We start from the raw sequence: 23,140 nt of genomic DNA, 5'->3' as shown, positions 1-23,140 counted from the left end.
CCCAAATTTAAAATGCGGCAATGTCTTCATTACCAAAAGATTGAAAGAAGTTATGCGATGTTCTTAGGAAGTTTGGTAAAGGGCCAGTTTGAAAGAAAGCTAGCAGACCACTAACTTCTAGAACTATTTCATGATGGGACTGTCCTAAAATTAAGTTGACTCTAGGGTATACGAAAAAAATGAAGCATGTTTCATCATTGAAATCATAATTGGCAAAAAGAAATCATACAGTGACTTACTAAATTTATCAATGTTAAATGATTGCGGTAACCAAAAAGGATGTAGTGATAAAACTTTCAAAATTAAAATGCAATGCGATAGTGCAAAATTTGGAATAAAGTCAAGGAAAGATACAATCCCCAAATTTGTGCTGTCGCCCGCATTGTTTGTTGATGCATCCTGGTTTCTGGTGATCTACGTCCTTTGGATTGTGGAGACGGAATAAAGTAGTTGCGTCTTCATGTAGCGCCTCCGCAATCGTTCACCTCGATCATTGCAAGAAAAAAAATTGAGAGGGTCAAATAATAATAAAAAACAGAGTTAACAAAAATCGCTTACTGCAATCGTTCTGCACGATCTCCTCTTTTTTTTTTTTTTTTCAGCAAAGGATAGTGAAATGATAATACTAAAGAGTAGAGATAAGTTTAAGATTTTAAATACTTCACAAAACTTGCGTTCCTGATGAATTTAAATCGTCTAATTGCGCAGGGACCACCCACTTCTTTCTCATTCAAAGTTTCTCAGGTCCATGGAGTCGACTTGGCGATGCCAGCCTTCTTCGCGATACACTTTCACTCGTTGCCCATTAACTTTGAATATGTTGGTTCCGTCATCATTAGATAACTCGATCGCGCCATGCAGGAATACCTTTTTGACTATGAATGGTCCGAACCAACGTGACTTTAATTCCCCAGGGAAGAGCTGAAGTCGTGAGTTAAATAGTAAGACCTTCTGTCCGACTTGAAGGTTCTTGCCGCATATTTTTTTGTTGTGGCAGTGCTTTGCGCGCTTTCTTATAGATCTTTGCGTTCTCATATGCGTTAATTCTCCATTCTATTTAGCTCGGACAATGGAGCTTCTCCGCTCTCTGGCTAATTATCTTTACAGTCAAATTTTAGCTTCTGTTCCCGCCCATCAGCGCTTTATGCTTCAGCTCCAGTGGTAAATGCACATGGCTTTACCAAATACAACGCATACGGGGACATATCGATGGGTGTCTTATAGGCAGTCAGTATGCCCACAAGCATCGGTCCAACCTTTGTTGCCCAATCTTTGCAAAGGCTTTTACACATCTTCTCCAGTATCAGCTTGATCTCTTTGGTTGGATACTTCGGCTGCCAATTTATCTCGGATGGTATGTGGTATGCCAGTTTAATGGAGGTATTATATTTGTGTAGCATTTCCTTGACAGTTTGATTGGACAAAGGGGAGGCCTTCGTCACTTATTATGGCATCGTGGAGTGCCAAAACGAGTGAAAATGTTTTTTCTTCAGGATTTAAGACTACCGTTGCATCCACTTGCGGCACATGCCACTGCTTCTACCCATTGGAACGTAGTCGATTGACTAACAAGATATAATTTTGACCATTTCGTGGTGTGAATGGTCCCATGAAAAATGGCCCCATACGTCGAATAACTCTTAGTTTTCCAAATATGGTGTTCATAGGCATTGCATGTTTTCCATTGAAATGTTACCCGTGCGGTTGGCACGGTCACACTTTATCACTAGTCATTTGCATCCTTAATCAGTGTTGGCCAATTAGAATCCACTTTCGTAATACTTCAGCTTGTGGTGCGTTGTCCTCCCCAAAGTGCCCCCCATATGGTGAATCATGACATTGCGATAATATGCGTTGTTGAGCAGCATTCGGTACACATAGTCGTCGAATCTGGTCTGCTGCCTTCTTATACAGATTTGTCTCATCCCAAAAATATGATCTGCATTCATGCCTGAGCTGCCTCTTTGGTGGTCAGTGTAATCTTTGGGAAATTACTCGCAAACCAGATAATTTACAACGTCTGCGTACTATGGAAATTCTTCAATATGAAATAGTTGCTCATCTGGGAACATCGCACTCACTTTTGACTGATTGCTGTCAACCTCTGGATTTTCTAATCTAGATAAATGATCCGCAACTTGGTTCTCCGTTCCCTTGCGATCAATTATTTATAATCAAATTCCTGGAGGAAGAGAACCCACCTAATCAACCTCGGTTCGCGTCCTTCTTTGTCATCAAGTATTTTATCGTTGAGTGGTTAGTGTGGATGAGTACTTTTGTTCCTAGCAAATATGCTCTAAATTTCTCCAACACAAAAATTACCACAAGCAGCTCTTTTTCTGTGGTGGTGTAGTTAGTTTGAGCAGGATTTAGAGTCTTACTCACATATGCGATGGGATGTAATATTGTTTTTCTCTACTGTGCTGGAACTGCTCCCATCACATACCTGCTCGCGTTGCACATTAATTCAAAAGTAAGTGTCCAATCTGGTGCGATCAATATGGGCGCAGTCGTCAATGCATTCTTCAAAATCCTAAATGCGTTGAGGCAATTGTCATCAAAATCAAATTTTCTGTCAGCCTCCATCAACGCACTCAACGGTCGTGCTATTTTTGAAAAGTCCTTGACAAAACGTCTGTAAAATCCGGCATGCCCCAAGAAACTTCTTATAGCCTTTACACTTGTTAGAGGTGGGAGTTTTTCATTTGCTTCAATTTTTGCCTTGTCCACCTCCAACCCGTCCCTAGACACCTTGTGCCCCAACACAATCCCCTCTTTTACCATAAAATGGAATTTTTCCTAGTTAAGTATGAGATTCGTCTCCTCACATGTGTTTAATATCTTCTCCAAGTTGGCAAGACAGACTTCGTACGTGTGCCCATATACAAAGAAGTCGTCCATGAATATTTCTATGGAGTCTTCGAGATATTCTGAAAAGATGGCCATCATGCACCATTGGAAAGTGCTTGGCGCATTGCAGAGGCCAAACAGCATGTGGCGAAAAGCAAAGGTTCCATACGGGCAGGTGAATGTGGTCTTGTCCTGATCTTCAGGAGCAATCATAATCTGATTATAATCGGCATACCCATCCAAAAAGCAGTAGAAGTCATTTTCGGCTAGTCGATCTAGCATTTGGTCAATGACAATAAAGGGAAATGATCTTTCTTCGTTGTCGGATTTAGCTTGCGATAGTCCATGCAAATACGCGATCCAGTTGCGGGTCTCTGTGTATCAGCTTGTTGATTGCATTTAGGGACTACCGCCATCCCACTTTTTCGGCATGTTACTGATGGGGTTGACCCACGTGTTGTCTTGGTATTGAATAAGAATGATGCCCGCATCTAACCACTTGATTATCTCCTTTTAACGACCTCTTTTCATCACAGGGTTGAGTCTGCGTTTTTGATGTTCGATTGATCCTTTGTGGTTTTCTTTTAGACGATTTGATGCATTACAGTTATAGCAGGGAACTAATTCCTCGAATGTTCTGGAACGTCCAGCCAATCGCTCTCAATTATTTCCTTAGAATGCTCAACAGCGCATTCTTGTTCTTCAATTAAGTTTAGGAAGAAATGATTACTGGAAGCTTTCATTCTGCCTAGAAAAACGCTACTTTAGGTGGTTGGGCAGGGTCTTCAGCTTATATTGGTTGGCTGTTTTAGGGACGGTTGCGTGTTTTTCTTTCTTCAATTATTATCATTCTTCTTCTTGGCTTTGCGATCATCCTCTTCCTTGTTTGTTTTCTATCATCGCATTCATGCAACAATGGTGCGGTCGCCATCCTCATCTTCTTTCATTGTCAGGCTTTTCTTCTTATTCAACTCTTGTCATCATCAGATTCATTCAGGTCTTCTTACGTCAGATAACTTCATTGGCACGGATTGATTGTCGAACTTGAACTTTCTGTCCATTTTATGTCAAGGTGATCTTCTCCTTTGTGCACATCAATCTGGGCACGACCGGTTGATAAAAATTGGTCACCCCAGAATGATGGTCACATCTTTGTCGGCTTCGTAATTAAGATTGAGAAGTCGGTTGGGTAATATAAATTTATCGATTGTAACCCCAGAAATCCTTCACAATCCCCTCTAGATGCACCAAGATCTATTTGCTAGTTAGAGAGTTCACGGTCGTTGGGCACAAGTTGCCCCACATTTAGGCTGCTTAAAAATTGACAGAGGCATCAAGTTTGATGCTAGGCTCCAGGTCACACAATGCTTGCTCATGTTACCAATCCTCCAATGAGCAAGGTATAGTAAAGCTCCCAGGATTCGCGCATCTTTGGTAGTGGGGATTATTGATTTTCGAAGCTTCTACGTTTCAAAGCCACCGTGGCAACTTACCAGTTACCTCTCTTCTTGGTTCACCATATCCTTAAGAAACTTTGCATATGCGGCATCTCCTCAATCGCTTCAGTGAACGGAATATTAATATGCAATTGTTTTAACATAGTCCTAAAGAATTGGTATTGTACCTCGTCATTCTTCTTCTTCTTTGAGTCTCTGTGGGAAAGGTGAAGTAGTCCAGCTAGGCTCCTCCTTCTCCCTACCATAGTCTTTCCACTCCGCAATGTCACGACTTGACATTGTCTTTACCCATTTCCCCTGGGTTGCGTGGGAGTTCTGTTGAACTCGGTAAGGCCTCTTGCGGTTCTTGTTCTTAAGCTCGCTTACAGTCTGGCCCATCTGTAATTCCAGGTTGCGGATAGACGTCGCTTGGTTTTGAAGCACAGTTTCATTTTTCTCGATATATTTCTTCAACAAACTTTCTAAGGAGGAAGATTGCGACATTTGCGAGCTGCTGGTTTGATTACTCGTCTGACCGTTATTTCGTGGGAAAAATCCGGGTGGCCCTTCTTTTTGCGCCATCGACTAAAAATTTTGCTGCTGATTTTTCTACACAAAGTTGGGTGGTTTCTCCATCTAGGGTTATAGGTGTTAGAGAATGGATTATTTTTTACAAAATAAATAGACTGTGGGTTTTGCGGGCACTCCTCCATCGCGTGTCCTTCACTGCAAGTCGCACACCTTGCGACAGTCTGATTAATTGCATTCACTTGCAAACTATGCAGTGTTGGGCTATTGATTGGGATTCCTATATTAAATTCATCATCACAGTCATCTGACTCTGAAGTGAAGCGATAACACCATTGTTTGCGTCATTATCCTTTATTCTCATTCTCTGATCGCTCTCTCTCCAGTCCTTGTGATTTTTAGAGATGCGATCAAGGATGTTCTTAGCCTCATCATATGTTTTGTCTAGTAGACCACCAGCGGCTGCCCTATTGGTAGTGGTCTGCGAAGTGGGATTTAATCCGTGATAAAAGATCTCCATTTGCAAGCAGTCTGGTAATTCGTTGTGTGGACAGTCCTTTACTAGCCTTTTAAACATCGCCCAGGCATCGCTGAGCGATTCGTCCATGTCCTGTTGAAAATTTGTTATTAATTTCCTTCTCTTGGCATTCTCAGTGGGTGGGAAATATTTCTTCATAAACTTCTCTACGACTTGTTCCTATGAAGTAATTTCCCCTGGTTCGAGAGAGTATGCCCATTTTCATGCCTGATCACACAAAGAAAATGGAAACAAAGTTAGTCGAACTTCTTCGATAGAGATATTTGGGAACACAAAAGTGTTGCAGATTTCTATGAAGCTCTAGAGGTAAGCGTGCGGGTCCTTGCCACGCCGTCCTCCAAATTGTCTAGCAGTCTGGATCATCTGCAGCATCACCAGTTTCATTTCAAATCGAGATCCATTAAAGGTAGGCCGCATGATTCCTGGGGAGAAATCGTAGAGGTTTGGTGAAGCATCGTCCCAAATGGGCCTATTGCGATCGTTTGCCAGCAGGATTGGATTCGCCATGATATTGTTTTCGTTTAGTGCCCCGTTTCGAGGCTGCTATGCCATATCGTCTTTATCTAGTTGTTGTTGCTGGCGGCTATCTCTCAATTTTCATCGGAACATCCTCTCAATCTCTGGGTCATAATTAGCCAGAGATTGCGAGCTGCAAAGAAATAAAAAAAAATTACTGTTAGCACACTGAATTGCCGAAGTCCCCGGCAACGACGCCAAAAACTTGATGCATTATTTTATGTGATGAAATAATGGAATGAATTGTAGTGATGGGAATGCATTGTGCAACAAGTTTTCTCCGCAGAATCCAAGTATAAACCCTAATATGAATAGCTTCCCAAGGCTTTTACACTATTCTTCTCTACTCTATTCAAAAGATAGTCTCGCTCTTGCAAGAGTCAACCCTCTCTTTGCTTTTCCACGCCTCTGAGTTCTCTCTCGAGCTGACCAGAGCGATCTTCCGACGTCTTTTCCCTTCTTCCTCTCTGTCTTCTAAGTGAAACGGAAAACTATGAACCAGGTTATTTTATCTAAGGGAAAATTATCTAACTATCCGAACTCGATAAACAAACGAACCGAACCCCTTCTCTAAAGGTTGCCTTTGGTATTTAAGAGCTTCGGGGTGAAAGGCTTCTTCTCTCTTATGATTTCACTGATGGGATGACATTAATTCTCTGTCTGATGCGCCAAATATTTGTCATCGAAAAGTTTACTTGCTACAGTTGTTCGTTAGGGGCTTGTCAACCTAATTCCGACTTGACCGTCATCAACTTTCTGTCCCATCGTGATTTACTATGCTTTTCACCCAGATGTGCCCACAAAGTTTCGGCAGCTCTATGCGGTAATCCTTCTTGAGCAGATATTTGCAAGCACAATCCACCGCAAAGCCTTGCGGTAATGCTGTGCTTGACCGTTGCTTTCTTGTGATCGCATTTTACGCCTTGCGTCAATGCATATTCTGCACAAAAATCACAAGTTAACTATTTTCATGCGATGAACGCAGGCGATCGCAATGTTATGAACTTAATGCTTTTTGGACGTAATCTTATATACTTTATCAACGCAAACCTGCATTGTTTAATAACTTAGCACTGTAATAATGTGCATTTATGCCCATTATCAGACACTCCTCTGTTAAAACGAACCATAGGTCATCTATCACCAGTATAGTATTAAGGTTTGACTTCCACGTTGTAGAATATCCCTAGTAAGTTTATCAGATACCAACAATTGTGCTAATGAACTCGTCATTCTAAAAAATATAAACAAATTTTATTAGTGAATTTCTTGTTAAACCCAATCAAGTTTTAGCAAAGTAATAATGTACCCAATATTATCTTTGCAACGATAGTAAAACAAGACATTATTGACTAAATACTATCCCCAGAATAACTCTTATTCCGATAGTCATTTAGCTATCGTTTTTGGTCAGAAACTACTAACACTTTTCTAATTCTGTAAGTGTAACCCTCTGTTTTCATATCTTATAAGTCGGCCCCAACAATGCTCCCGAATGGAAAGTCAAAGTTCAAAATTACTTTAGAAATCCTATCCATTTCTGGAGTTTGAGTTGTTTCGAATCCTATGTTAAGACCCTTCGAGGGGATAGCCATCGTTAAACCACTAGTGAGGCCGATTTAAAGACGACAAGCAGGCGCAACATAGGAATCTCACAGTCCAAACCAACAAAAGAGACCATAGGATACGTTGACACATATCCTTCACCCACTTACTATGAACTATTTCCCCCATTCACTTTGATCTTGACCTCATGACAAACACTTTCGATGTAGGTCGCTCCCAGGGTGACACGAATTGTTGCACGATCTTGGTGGAAATTTTCTAGGGATGTGAGAATTGAAATCAATATATCGTATATTTGATTTTCCATTGAATAGCTTCCCCTCATTCACCTTGATATTGATTCACACAAACACTTTCCGAATAGAGGTCCCTCCCAGGGTGACAGAACTTCCGCATGAACATCACAGTATGAACATCTTAGGACATGAAAATTAAAATCACATTTGATTTTATAGTGAATAACTTCCTCCATTCACCAAAATCTCGATTCATGTAAACACTTTCCGAATGGAGGTCACACCCAGGGTGACACGAAGTGAAACATGAATTTCGATCGTGAACTATTAGGGACATGAGAGCTAAAAATAATCATATCATATATATTTATTAATCTCCCACTGAAGTGTTCTAACATATCATATACGTTATTTTTATTTTCAATGAAGTGTTTGAATAGCATATCATATATGTTATTAAACTCCCACGAAATGTTCTAAAGTTAATATGGATATACATTTTCTTAGGCCTGTTCCGGCTAATTAAACAACCTAATTCTAGGTTTTTATCCAAGTATAACGTTTATATTTTGATTTAACCTATGATGTTTAGGTGATAAACTAGTTTTTAAACCTCACACCACTCACGTATTGTTCATAAAACCGGTTAACAATGCTCAATTATCTAGCCATAATCTCAGGTAGTTGGTGTTCTGTAGACCACAACTTAAATACCCCTAGCCTTAGACAAGATTATATATCGGTTGAGTTTGTAACCCTAGTTTTACAAGATGTCAACCTATTTTAACTATTAAAATAGGTGATTAACCGACGTGAGCATGCAACTGTTCTTTGTTATGAATTTTAAATGTCTAACCCAATTTTATAAAAACTTACAAAATTTTAGACATGCTAAACATCCACAACAAATATCAAAGGCATTCAATATTTAATATAACACTTATTAAATAAAAGAAATCCTAAACATGCATATTATATATTATAACACTTTATAACATACTCTCAATGTGTGTAACATGCTTCGTATGATGGGATTTTACATGGCATACTTTATGCACCTACAAGATTTATTTAATTATAACATACATCACATGTATAAATAATTAAACACATACTTATATGGTTTTAGTTTTGGCATTTTCAAGCAAACAAAGGCCTCATTATTACAAAATTCAGAAAGAATTGGCTCCAAAGTGCTTCAAGACCATTCGAATCGCCCCAAATCGGACCCGAACAGCTTGAACCGAACCTGAACCGCCTGAATTGGTACAACCAAAAACGATTTGAGCCCGAATCGGACAAGACCTGAGAAAAACCGGTCGAATCGGCCATTCTTGCCAGCTCTCGTTACTCGAACGGTTCCAAACTTGCTGCTCGTTGCTCGGTTCGAAACTCCCTGCTCGCTGCTCAGTTGGTTCAAACTCACTAGTGACTACACGAAACACGCTTCATGTTAGCAACATAAGAAACGTTGTAATGCTCAAGGGTAGCGTTGCAACGCTGCCTGGATAGAAGCTCAACATCAGGATTCTGCAGGTTGATCTTCTTCACTTCTTTCTTCAATTACATCAGAATCTTGAGCACACATATAAGCTCATCAATCAAGAGCCAATTACAAATTTAACAAAGGAATCAAAGAGAATTTTAATACTAAATCTCAGAAAACTATATCAGTGCACCATTTTCATATAACTCATGAAAAAAAACCCACCAAACCAGAATTAAACCAAATTGAATGTTTAAATGATGCTCTGATACCAATTGTTGGAGTTAAAAAACACATAGCAGAAGAAACACGTATCAGTAATCATTCTAATTCATTAATTTTAGCTTTAAATTAAGCATGCTCATAAACTGATAAGAGGGTTTCATGATATACCTTTGAAGAAATACTTGAATCACGATTCCAACTGCAAATCTTCTCCAAAATAGCTTGTGAACCACCTCAAGACCTTCCCTACTATCCTCTTGGTGCCTTAGGTTGAGTTGTGGGACTCAAAATAAGCTTGGATTAAGGGAATTTGAAGATGAGGTTACTGCATCACCATGGTTGAAGACCTTCTTCAACCTCAAGCCTTTTCAACAAAAAATTACCAATTGCATGCCCGATTCTCACTTCAATCTCCTTTATTTATTACAGACTTTCGTGTAAAAAGAATTGTTGCATTTGTGAGCAAGTAAGGGGACCTCGTGGACCTACAAATCATGGGCTCCAACGATCCGAGATTAATTGGTCAAACTTGTTACACTAAATTAACCCCCATTCGTTAACTACTGGGTCACTCCACTAAAGCCCAGAGTTGCACTCCCCTGACTGTAGATATATTATATCAACTCGATATAACCATGGTTAGCAAGTTAACCCTTTACAAGTTGTTTGTAATAACAGCTAGGTCAAATGGTTGTTTTACCCTCGAGATTACGTCTTGTTCTTTAAGTCCCACTAATCCTCTAATGAATAATTGGTTTGTGATCCGATCAACAAACTGAGTCCTTCGAGGGCCAATGAAAAGGCAGGGGATTTTGTTTAAGACTCGAAGTCAGCATTTAAGGGAAGAACCTCTCTACTATTCCTAAAAGCAGGTAGGAGTGAATTCCATCTTGCACCCTATGTCCCCAGCTATCTACCCGGCCTTACCCCTGGAATGGAGGTTTATTGAGCCGACGCTGTTGAGCCAACCATCACCTATGTAAATCTAAGGATAATCCCGAATAAACAGGAGTTCATAATTTTCTCAGAATTAAGATCAAGTTACCTGGGTCATCTCTTTGAAATAGTCAGTCTTAAATAGTAAACAACGTTATAAAGTAAGAGTGACTTATTTTGTGGTCCAATCTTGTACAAACTCATTGCATAGGACGCCCCCATTCCTTATGTCATGACATGTATGAATTAGTATCACTTCATCTGTAGCACTTTAGTAAAAACTATAGAGTAGGCGGCATTCGATAGTGTTACCAGAATAAGGCACCCAACCTTATTCATATATTATAGATCATTTTGACTATTTACTCGAACCCGATCCAATTTTATGTCTCCACATAAATTTCAAGTACTCATGTAATAGTCATGGATCTTTTAGTTTATTGGATTTATCTGTAAAGAAACTTTAGAAACTTAGAATCGGTCAAAATCTATGTAATGTGATTCTCACATCTCTTCGATTTTTGACCAAAAGTGATTGATTCTTTGACAGCGAGTGTTTGAAGGACATGACTGGTGAAAAGAACTATGTTTCTGATATTAAGAAGATTGGGTCAAATCAAGCCACTTTAGGTAATGGATCCATTAGAAAGTTTGTTGGCAAAGGGAAACTAAAGTATCTCAGACTATTTGTTGAGTACCCCAACAAATTTTATCAGTATGAGTCAACTCTGTGATAAGGGGCTTAATGTAAACTTTACAAGAGATGGTTGTGTTGTCACAAATAATGCTAAACTCTTGCCATGACAAGAAATCGCTCTACAAACAATTGCTATTTGTGGACCCCTATAGACTCAAATCAGAAGTGCCTTGTATCTAAATAAGATTGATCATCTTTGTGGCACAAGTGTCTTGGTCATCTCAGCATTAAAACCATATAGAAGGTTGTGATGAAAAATGTTGTGATTGGCCTTCCAAACTTTAGCAATTATGAAGGGGTTATATGTGAAGAATCCCAAGTAGGGAAGCAAATGAGAGTGCCTTATAAATAGGTACCAGTAATTGTTAAAAATGGCTCGAGGTGATTCATGTAGACCCTATGGGAACCATACAAGTAGAAAGCCTTAGAGGGAAAAAAATATGTCATGGACTTTGTTGATGACTTTTCTTGATACACATGGGTTAAATTAATAAGAGAAAGGTCTTGAGACGTTTTAAGTGCTTAAAACTCTCTATCTTAAACTGCAAAGGGAAAAAAGGTTGAATATTGTCCATATTCATAGTGATCATGGCAGGGAATTTGAAAATAGTCAATCTGATGATTTTTGTCACTTTGAAGGTATACATCATGAGTTCACTGCCCCCATCACGCCTCAATAGAATGGAGTTATCGAACAAAAAAACCGAACCTTCAAGAGATGGTTCGAGCTATGCTTCATGCGTATGACGTTCCACATAATTTTTGGGTTGAAGCCTTGAATACTGCCTGTCACATACATAATTGGATTGCTATCTAGCCATGTATTGATTGTACAAATTATGAAATTTGGAGGGGAAGAAACCTAGCATCAAATACTTTCATATTTTTTGCAGTCCATGATATATATTAGTTGATCGAGATCCAAAGAAAAAATTGGATTCCAAAAGTGATAAAGGAATTTTCCTAGGGTACTCAACAAACAGCAGGGCCTATAGTGTCTATAAAAAGCGTACAAAGAGCGTTGTGGAGTATACCAATGTTGTCATAGATGATATGAATATAGAAAAAGGAAGTGTTGAGGCGATTGAAGACAATGATGTTGATGCTATGATAGATGAAAGTAAATCTAAATTGATTGTATGTATTGTATGGTAAATTTATTGTGATGTTCGTGCATGAAATTTTGTTGGAATGACTCTGCACTGAGACTAACTATGTGCCAAGTTGTACATATGCTATGCAATTATCACAAGTCTTCCTATATCATGTCCAAGTATAAACACGATATAGGTTTCTCAGTGAGAACCGAGGTTGAACACAGAGACTTCTAACTAAAATGTTTGTAAAGCTAATGTGTTGCAGCGAAAGTTAAATGAATCACGGTGGAGAAAAATAACTTAAAAGCATTTGATCATACACTATGCGATGAAACTAACTAGACAATCAACGAGCAATTTAAGACTAGTCCTGATAATTTTTTAGAAAACAACAGCTTCAACTTGTAGAAAAAATGAATGGAGAAAGTAAGGTTGGGGAAAGTCAATACAAAGTTCATAAGTTTAGTGATACGAGTAATCCAGACTCGCTACATCGATTCATCACACACGTCCTGGTGGCTAGCCATATTTTTCATATCTCTATGATGCATGAATGATGTTGCGTTCAACATAAGGTTATTTCTATCTCTACAAACACTTCTGATTTTGCTTAGTGAGTTCCACAACTACTTACCCTCTTGGGCAGTTGATTATAGATACTTGATTTTATGAGTGATCATACGCAAACATTCAGTTAATCATACACTAAACAAACAAGATTAACCCTTAAAGACTAAACTTAGCTCATGGTATTAAACTTCTCCCTTACCACATAGAAATTAGTTACCCATGGTAAGGAAAGAAGAAATGGTAAAGATAGCAAAGGTGATGAAGGTAGTCATGATCATATATAGAAATTTTGATTCCACAGTGAGCTAATATCGTAATGTCAAAATTTAATACAACAATGAAGACAAGAAGTAAGTAGTGGAAGTGCAGTTTTCAACAATCTTTTGCTTCAAACTGGTAGAGTGCTAAGGATGTTGGTGACCAATGGCAGTGTGAGATGGATAAGGCTCTCTCAAGCACTTGCTCCGGTGAGTTTTCCGGTGGTAAGTTGGAGGGAATTTTAGAAGTGGAAAATTCTTAAAAGTATTCTCAAATGTGCTATTACTTATGGTCTAAGTATTGTCTAAGGGCATAAATCCCACAGAATCTGGAACTCCTCTTCATGGGCATCAAGCTCTATTTATATAGCCATGTGCTGACAGCTTTAGGTCTCCTGCTCTGATTAGTCGTCATCTCTAACTTGGTTGGTGAGAATGTTAGCACTGCTATCATGGTCAAAATTCTAAAGTTGTGGTAGAAGATCCAATGGAATTGAGTTAAAGATCCTAAGGCATGCGATCAAATATTTCTTCATCGGGTGTGAGCTCGACACATGCGTACAGATCCTGCAATCAGAAGCAAAATATCACACACTTCTGCATGGGTTAACTCATGATATGCGATCAACAGGGATTTCAAGTGTACTTCAGCGCAATTATAATTTGAAGCATGAATTCTCAATATTATCAACACATATTCAACCTTTTTAGCCTCATTATTCTAAGTAAAAGGCTACATTAACATCTATTCTTACAAGTTATCACACCCCTAAATTTAGAATAATGATTGTCCTTAAGCATATCTTGTACTAAGGCAATTCAAACTTACTCTACACCTTTAAGTTGCACTGTCTAGCTTCTCAGAATGTTACTCACTTACACTCCTTTCTCAAGCAACACTACTATCTTAAGCTTAGCCACTTCTTCTAAAAGATATTTTCTAACTTTAAATCCAGCAAGCCTCCACTTAAAAACTTTTACTCATTTCTAACACTTTTCTTTCTTGTTTTCCTATAATTTGTTTGTTATGAAGATTTTAAAAGCTTGCGGTTCCTTATTCAATTTGGAATTAGGATAGTGAACTTAGTTATGCCCTTCGTTTTGGCTTGCCCCCATGGGTGTCATGCGAACATCCAACTACGGTTACGTGCCAAGTTCAACTCAATTCTTATCTTAGATAAGTTTAACTTTTTCCAGATAATGGAGTTGTTTTTTATTTAATTCTACTTGCAATATGCTGATCCTAGTCACCTACCTTCATTTTGGCTTACTTACATGAGTGTCATGCAAAGTATCCAACCACAGGCAAATTCCTTTCACAACTTAACTTTTATCAGGTTGGGTTTTTATCTTATGCTAACAGTGGAGATCATTATTAGTGTAAACTTGTGATTTTTTTTAATATTAGTATTTTTTTATTTTTTTATTTTGTATTTTGTATTTTTTTGGTGATGGTAAACGCATCTACTTAAATCTCTCCCACCAGTAAATTTTTTAGAAAGGCAAGGTCTTTATTGCTAAAAACTGAAAACAAAATTATTAATAAATTTTGTAAAAGAGGTTTGAGCAGTGTGCGTAGCAAAAATTAGACTGTCAGACTATGAAGAAGCTACTAAAGCTAAGTGAGTTATGCGATTCTTAGTGAGTGGACTTAGTGAATTTACATAAGTAATCATCATGGTCGCTAATTTTTCAACACCCAAGATGGCATAAAATAAAAGAGAATTTTAAAAGGACAAGGTATGAAAGATAGATAACAAGTAAAGGAAAGATACAGACAAACAAACTTAGAATTCATTTCATTAAACATAATGCTCTGAGCTACAAAATAAAGCACAAACAAAAAGATAGAAAAAAATTCAACTTCCTAAAATACACCCCTAAATTTACGTCTACGCTAGAGGATCATCATCCTTGCATTTAGGAGTAGGTTCTTGTTCATCATAAAAGTGTAGAGACTGGCGAAGAAGAGGTGGAATGTTTGGGCCATGAACATAAGAAACTAAGAAGTTGAAGTATTCATGGTTTCGTTGAGTCTGAAGGCACAGAAATTGGCAGATGATGGAGACATCTTGCTGCAGAAAATTAATGGACTATCTAACAAGCCACAATTGGTAAGTGAGCTCTGTGCGAATGTAGTCCTTAATTTAGAAAGGTTGATGGATGGTGCGGGGAGATGCGGCGAGGGGGAGTGGCAACAGGATTGGTGCAGCAAGGTGTCCAAATCCTCATCAGCTGCGGTTTGGTGTTGGTTGGATGGGCCAGCATCCAAATCGATTGGGTCATCAAATTTGACCTACAAAGGCGACGTGGGAGATTATTCTTTGGGCTCAGAGGAGGGGGATTTCTACGGCTAAGGGATGTTAGTTTTTGGATCAGTGGGAGATTGGTCATTTGGATCAGTGGGAAGGGGAAACATGTTTAGAGTATCAGGCAAAAGGGATAGGAAAAGTAAAGGTCTAGGAGGAGTGAGGATGCTCAACAGTGAAGGAGAGTAGATCCGCTCTTTAGGATCATTGCACTTAGGACTGGTAGTGGCCACTTCCTCAACATTGGCCTTGGTTTTTTGTTTTTTGGCTTTTGGAGGCTAAGGGGAATTCAGGTCAATGAGAGTTGGGCGCTATTGGGTTTTATGTCCTAAAAACTAGCACTTTGTAAAATGATAAACATTTTCTATAATCAATAAACTTGTTATTGATTTCATAAGTTGTATGAAAGTCTAAATCTAATAAACTAAGATCCATGACTATTGTATAAGTAATTGAACTTTATGTGGAGACATAAGAGTGGATCAGGTTTGAGTAAATAGTCAAAATGATCTATAGTACTTGAATAAGATTGGGTACCTTATTCTGGTAACACCATCGGATGCGGTCTACTCTGTAGTTGTTACAAAGAATTGTAAAGTTCTACATACGATGTGATCCTAATTCGTACATGTACATGGCATGAGAAGTGGGGGCGTCCTATGCAATGAGTTTGCATAAGATCAGGACCAAGAAATAAGTCACTCTTACTTTATAACGTTGTTTACTGTATAAGACTGACTATTTCACCTAGATGATCTAGGTAACTCGATCTTAATACTAAGCTAACTATGAAGTCCTGTTTATTCAAGATTGCCCTTAGATTTTCATAGTTAAGGGTTGGCTCAACAGCGCCGGCTCAATAAGACTCCCATTTCAGGGGTAAGATCAGATAGATAGCGGGGGATATAGGGTGCAAAACAGAGTTCACGCCTACCTGAATTAGGGATAGGAGAAAGGTTGTTCTCTCAAGTACTAAATCTAGGTCTTGAATAAGGGTCCCCACCTTCTCACTGGCTCAAGAGGGATCTGTTAAACCTGTCTCTTATACACATCTAGATGTGTATAAGAGACAGGCCTCACCCTCTCACGGGGTTGAGAGAGTTTGGTTTAGTGATTGGATCACAGACAAGTTGTTCATTAGAGGATCAGTAGGGACTCGAGGAATAAGACATAATCTCAGGGGTAAAATAGATATTTGACCCAGTTGTTATTACGAACAACCTGTGAAGGGTCGACTTGCTAATTATGGTTAAATCATGTGGATATAAAATATCTACAGTGAGAGGAGTGCAACTATGGGCTTTAGTAGAGTGATCCATTAGTTAACGAATGGACATTAATTTGGTCTAATGAGTTTAGCCAATTAATCTCAGATCGTTGGAGCCTATGATCTGTAGGTTTGCGATGTCCCCCTACTAGCTCGTAATGGACTAGCTCTACAATAGCATGATAAGTTAATTTGAAAGGTTCAAATTAGAATTAAGGAAATTAGTAATTATATGAGATATAATTACATGTTTAATTTGAGAATTAAATGGAATAGGAGAATTTATATATTTAAATCTATTTAAATATGATTTAAATATATAAAGATGGGTATGTGTTAAAATTAATTTAATATTTGATATTAAATTAATTAAGTTTTATTTAATAATTAATTTTTTCATTTTTTAAATCAAAATAGATTTTATAAAATCAAATTTTGATTTTTGAGATAAAATTGAAAAAGAGAAAACAAATCACACAAAATGGAAAAAAAGGTTTTTCCATTATCCATCTTTCAAGTAGCTCACACAAAATGCATTCAACCTTGCCTTGTCTTCTCCAAGCATGAGCTACAACTCATACAAGCCTCTTCTTTGCATGTTGATCTACAATATAATGAAGAGATTGGAGTGAAAATTGGGAATGCAATCTATTGAGAATTTTAGAGAAAATTCGGGTTTGAAGAAAGGCTCTTCAACAAGGTTGCTGGAGTGAGCTTTTCTCCTTCATCCCTTGATTCAAACTTGTTTTGAGTCCCACAACTCAATCTAGAGCACCAAGAGAATAGTGGGGAAGATCTTGAGGTGGTCTGCAACAAGATTTGAAGAAGATAGCAGCTGGAGAAGAAGGTTTGAAGAAGTTCTACAATAGGTATGTCTTGAAACTCACTTGTTTTTCTGCAAGAGCATGCTTTATATTTTTCCAAAATTAGTGAATTTGAGTGCTTAGATGATCCTTGTGTTTCCGCTGTTGCTGATACAATCCTACAAATGCTTGGAATGTGAAACCCAAATTTCAATTTCCCTACTTAAGAAGGTAATTAAGGGAATTAACTATGTGGAAATTAAGTCTTATGTTGAAGAGAAGGAAAATTTCTAAGTGTTGAATAGATTTTCCTTGAGTAGCCTTGAGATAAGCCTTAATTAGTAAAATTTGGCTAAGTGTGAAGTCAAAAGAAGCCATGCATTGGGTGTTAGGAAACATTAAATGCATGAGATGAGGCTGAGTTAGTAAAGGCTTAAAAGATATTAAGCCAAAGGCAATCATGCATTTGCAAGGTTGGACGTATGTTGGCCAAAGCACTGGCAAGAGGCATTGCCATGTTGCCCATGCGTTGAGTTTGCGTGAGCAAGAGAAGCTTGAGCGGAAGGTGCTAGGAAGACAATCATATAGCTTTGGGGCGATGCTGAGGGATGCGCTAGGCGATTGTGTAACTACGCACGACGTTAAGCGATGTGAAGAGATGCGCTACACAATCAAGCTATACGATAGGCGTTAAGCACTACACGATCAGTGCGGGCGCTAGACGACAAGCATAAAAGCTAAACGATAACACTATACAATAGCACTAAATGATAGCGTTAAACATTGAACGTGCGTTAGACAATAAGCTGAGCACTAGATGATGCGCAGGCACTAAGCGATAGACTACACGATGGCGCTACACGATGAGTGTGAGCACTACACGATAGGCAGAATGCTAAATGATGGCCATTGTGCCATAGATGCAGGCATTGGGCGATGATGCTATGCGATTAGCGAATGGGCTGGTTGTTAAGTGATAGTGAGATGTTTAGTAAACGATGGAGCTAAGCGATGAAGTGCAAGAGCTGCATGATGGACTAAGCGATGGAGCGTGCTGAGGCTTGCGTTGCGCGAGGTTGATGAGCTCATCCGGACAAATGTCTATACCGAGAGGTGGTTGAACTTGGGTTACTAGGAGTTGGATAAATAAAGTTTCATGAAAAGGAAGTCTTATGCATGAGGAAGACAACTCAAGTACGTGTGTGGCACGAGAGTAGGTGAATGGATTGAAGTAGGATGGTGGCAAAGAATGGTGCAAACACTTCAAGAGTAGAAGGTGTCATGCATTGGAAGACTTAAGAGATGAGAAGGATCATTTCCTTTAGCCTATAAATACCACCACAAGTGGTTCTTTAGTACATAACTCAAAATCCTTTTGAATAATAATAAGAAGAGTGTTTAAGCAGTTTAAGAGTAGTTTCGAAGATAACCATGTGTTGATCATGAAGTTCCAAGAGGAGGAGATGCTGTCGGACAGTGGAGTCTGGAAGTAGCAACAACTTGGGACGAGGATTTCTCCCAGAATACTCGTGCGTTTTGAGTGATTTCAAAGCCACCTGAAATCTCGGAGAGTCTAGTTTTCAAGTAGGGATGCTGGAGAAGAATCAACAAGGAATTAGGCTGGAAAGTGAGGAAAAGATAGAAGGGTTGAGCTGTCGGGTAAGCTTGGGCCAGTCTTGATGTTTTGATGATTCCAACCAAACCACAACAATTTCTAAGCTAAGATTTTAAGGTAAGATTCTTGAGAAATTCTAGAGCATGTTTGTAGTTGGAAGTATCTCGAGATAAGGTCTGGAACTGTGAGTAATTGGATCTTTAACTTGAATCTGAATCTTAGGGTTCAAAAGGAGCCCGAGGTGGTCAAGAAACTTCTAGAAAGGAAGATTCCTACCTTACCAAGATGAGTGATATTTTCCTTTAAGTCTAAAGCACATCTTTTAAGAGTATATGTATATGCTTATGTTATGAATGAGTAAATAGCATGAAAATGAGAATATATGATCGAGATGGTCAGGGGATCAATAGACCTTTTTCCTGAGCCCAAATGGAACCTCACGGGATGGTCAGGGGACCGAAAGGTCTAGTTCCTGAGCCTGTGGGAGGAACCTCGTATGGGATGGTCAGAGGGTCGAGGGGCCTAGCTTTTGAGCCCATGAGTGGGGAGCTATGTGCACATAGGGAACATAGGGAATGCAAAAGAATAACTATTTGTAATTAGTAACAGTTAACTATCTACCGTGTGTGTAGATAGAAGTTGAGACCAGACTCATTCAAAGTTGAGGTTTAAGTATGAACCTCATATTTATGATATTATTTTATTATGAGTTGAAATAGACTCTAGAAGTTGCTTACCACTCACTGAGCTTGTGAAACTCATTCTTTTCTTTCATGTCTTCTTCCCAGGTAGCGAAAGGTGAGAAGTTCCAAGGTGCTGCTAAGGTCAAGGTCTACCACAATCCACAGTCACACTTCCAGGGTTTTTAGAGTTGTTGATGTAAACTTTGTAGTTAAGTCTTGGAGTTGTATAAACATTACATTGTTGTAATAAAATGGGCCTACTTAATCAATTGTTCTTATCTCCTTGACTTAAAGTTTACTAAGAGTAAAGAGTTTCAAATGGGTAGTAGGTATCAAAAAATGGTGGTATCTACAGTCCCTCATGCCTCTCCTTGGGCTCAGGAGGCGGGCTCGGGTCGGGGTGTGACATGGAAACTTTGGCAGGCTCAGGGTAATGAGGGGAGTTCTTCAACAGTTGTTGGAAGATCTGATTGGTGAAAACTCCATTTACCTCTGCCAAGGGTTCTTCTTCAACATCGAAGCCAACACATAGAAAAAGGCTGGTGATGGTCGATGGGAAGAAAAGTTGGCCTCGAGGCTTTTGAAATATTCCCTTGATTTTTGTTGCGATGATGTGGCCAACATCCATGATGATGCCTTGCAATGCAATAGGTCGACATCACGTGATCCCTTGATACTATCTTGTCATGTGTTGTGAGGATCAACCTTCTATTGACCAGATAAACCCACAACCTTGCCTCTGGAAGTAAACTCTCAGAAGCCAAAGTCTTAATGCTTGTAGGGGAGATCTTCCAATTGAAGCTAGGCTTTGCCAATATCCTCAGAGCATTAGCCATGCGGTCTTCTCCTGACACCTTTATCAACCTGTTACTAGATGCATTAGGAGTATTTTTTAACTTGAATAATTCATTGAAGTCTTGAGCGTTGCAATGGCACATAGAAGCCCAAACCAATCACCACATCTTCTTTAGTATATAAGCGGCCATGGTAGAAGGCATGCACAACTTTTGGAATGACAATAGATGGGCTTTGACAGATTTCCTCCCATCCCAACTCTGCGATGATGCTGATGATGTAGTCGGGTAGCGGGGATGGCTCTGGGAAGAACCCCATTTAGAGCAACATATCATCGTTTTCCTTTTTCCCTGTCTTTGTTACTCCTTCGGTAAGGGATGTCTCCACTACATTTTTCTTACATTTAGCCTGAGCTTTTTCGTGTTTTGGGCCCTCAGCAACTACGTGCCCAACTCTTTTCTTCTTCTCATTTTCTTGTTTTTCCTTCTCACATTGCACTTGTTCGAGCATTTTCTTTTCCTTTCAGCTTATAATCTTTTCCATAATTTGTTCCTTCTTCTCTGGATCATCGCATCGGCTATAACCGTGATGCATTTATCTTTCGCCTTCTTTCTCTTTAACTCTTTTTCCCTCGCTACAGAATCACAGTGGACCTCCTCTTGATGTAACCTCCATGCCAAATCACCAAAAAAATGACTTGGCTGGATTTTTCTTTACGTTTAGCGTTCCTCTTTTTCTCAATCTCAATGTGCTTAGCAAGCCACGCATGAGCCTGATCCAAAGAAGACATGATTGCGGTGCCCCAGCACTGGTCACTTATTCAATTGCCTTTGGCCTAATAACCACTTTTTTCCGCTTCAACACTGCTTGACCTTCGAATGAGGGGTTTTGCTGCCGTATCCTCGCCTTCTTCATTCTCTCTGGGTTTGGCCTCAAATGCGGCTACCCTTTTTCGGTGGGATCTCTACTCTGATTTGTGATGTTGGCTTAGCAGACTTCATCGCCAACGGTTCTTCCACCCTTGTAGTGGGGGACTGCTTCTCTACTGTTTGACGCTCAGCCTTGCACCAAAAATTCTCCTTCTTTCTATTCCTCTTTTCTTCCTATTTTTTTCGTATTTTCCTTCTTCTCTTTGTCTTTCTTCTCCTTTTCTTCTGTTGTTTTCTTCTTTCCCTTCTTCTTGTTTGCTGCCAGCTTCTTCACCACAGGTTGATAGGTTCATCATCGGGGTTCACTAACATTTTTGCCTTAAGATCCTTAGCTGTAAGAGCTGACCTTTGTGAAAACACCACCACTACTTCAGTCAGGCCTTCTTCTTGCCTCACCGACTAGTTGACTCTCTAGCCTCCACCAAGCCACCATCTCTTTCAATGGTGCTTAAGATGCTGCCAAACATTAGTAGGGACATCCTTCTTGCGCTATCCCTCTCGGTTGAATGATGAGGTTGAGACGGTTAGGGATGAGGTGGATTTATGGAGGGTGGTCTTAGGACGAATAGATGGTCGAGTGGTCCTCTATTGGGTGAGAGCTCACTGGCTAGTAACAAAGAAAGCTACTTCTCTCATTGAAATGGGATTTGTTACCAGTAGAACAGAATTTTTTGACTGGGAAGGATGGCTTCTAGCACCCTCAGAAATGGGCTTCTGGCTATTTTTATCATTGGAAGCCATGGATTCAGGCGAATTTTGGAGAGGAAAGAGGAAAATGATTATAAGAGATAACGAAAGCAAAAGAGCTAGAGAGTGTTTAGGCTTGAAGACAAGATAAAAATTTTAGGAAGGATGAAAATGAATGGGGAGGGTTTCTTATAGAAGTGGGAACACAAATGTCGAGGGTAGCAATGCCATTTCCTAACATTTCATTAAATGTAGGCCAAAGGAAAAGACGCTTCCTCTAGTGGCGCACTCAATTACCCTTGAGAATTGAACTGACAGAAACCCTACGCATTCCATTCCACATGCATCTAGCTTGATTGACTCTAAGTCTTACTATTCTATTTAAATGCACAGATCAAGCAATCACATCATACACCACTCATCACATAAAAAAAATTCATTTTAATTAAGTCAAAGTCAAGAAGATGAAGCAGAAATTCAAAATAACAATAACGAAACAAACCAAATCAAGAAGTTAATCTAGGAAAGTATAGTAAAGGAAGACATCCCTGGAAAAGATGGAGTGAATCACCATAGGGACTTTTTGAAAGACTTAAATAACATGCAGCGAAAATATCAAGGGTTCATAAGCATTCAAACTCACTAATTTTGGCAGAAACTAAAGCATGCTTTTCTAAAAAGAGGGTTTTAAGATCATACCTTTGATGAACTCTTCAAGTAACCGAGTGTAAACAACAGTCTTCACTAGATATCACTGTGAACCACCTCAAAGCCTTCCCTACTATCCTCTTGGAGCTTTAGGAAGATTGTGGGACTCAATAATAGCTTGAAAAGGTGAAGAACAATGAAGAACTCACAGCAGCCGGACAAGAAGAACAGTTTCTTCTCACAGAAATTTTTCACTAAAAAATTCTGCATTCCTTCTTCTCAAATGACTCCAATCTTCTTTATATATTACAGATGAACATGCAAAGAGGTGAGGTGCATGGCTTGCAGCTCATGCTTGGAGAATTAATGAAGAGAAGTTAATGGTTTTTGTGTGAGCATGATGATGAAGGTAATGAAAAAAATTCATTCTCCATTTTGTGCAACATGCAAAAATGATTTTCACTTT

The sequence above is a fragment of the Benincasa hispida genome, chromosome 4 (genome assembly GCF_009727055.1).
Source record: "Benincasa hispida cultivar B227 chromosome 4, ASM972705v1, whole genome shotgun sequence".
NCBI lineage: Eukaryota > Viridiplantae > Streptophyta > Magnoliopsida > Cucurbitales > Cucurbitaceae > Benincasa > Benincasa hispida.
Note: the sequence above shows the minus strand (reverse complement) of the source record.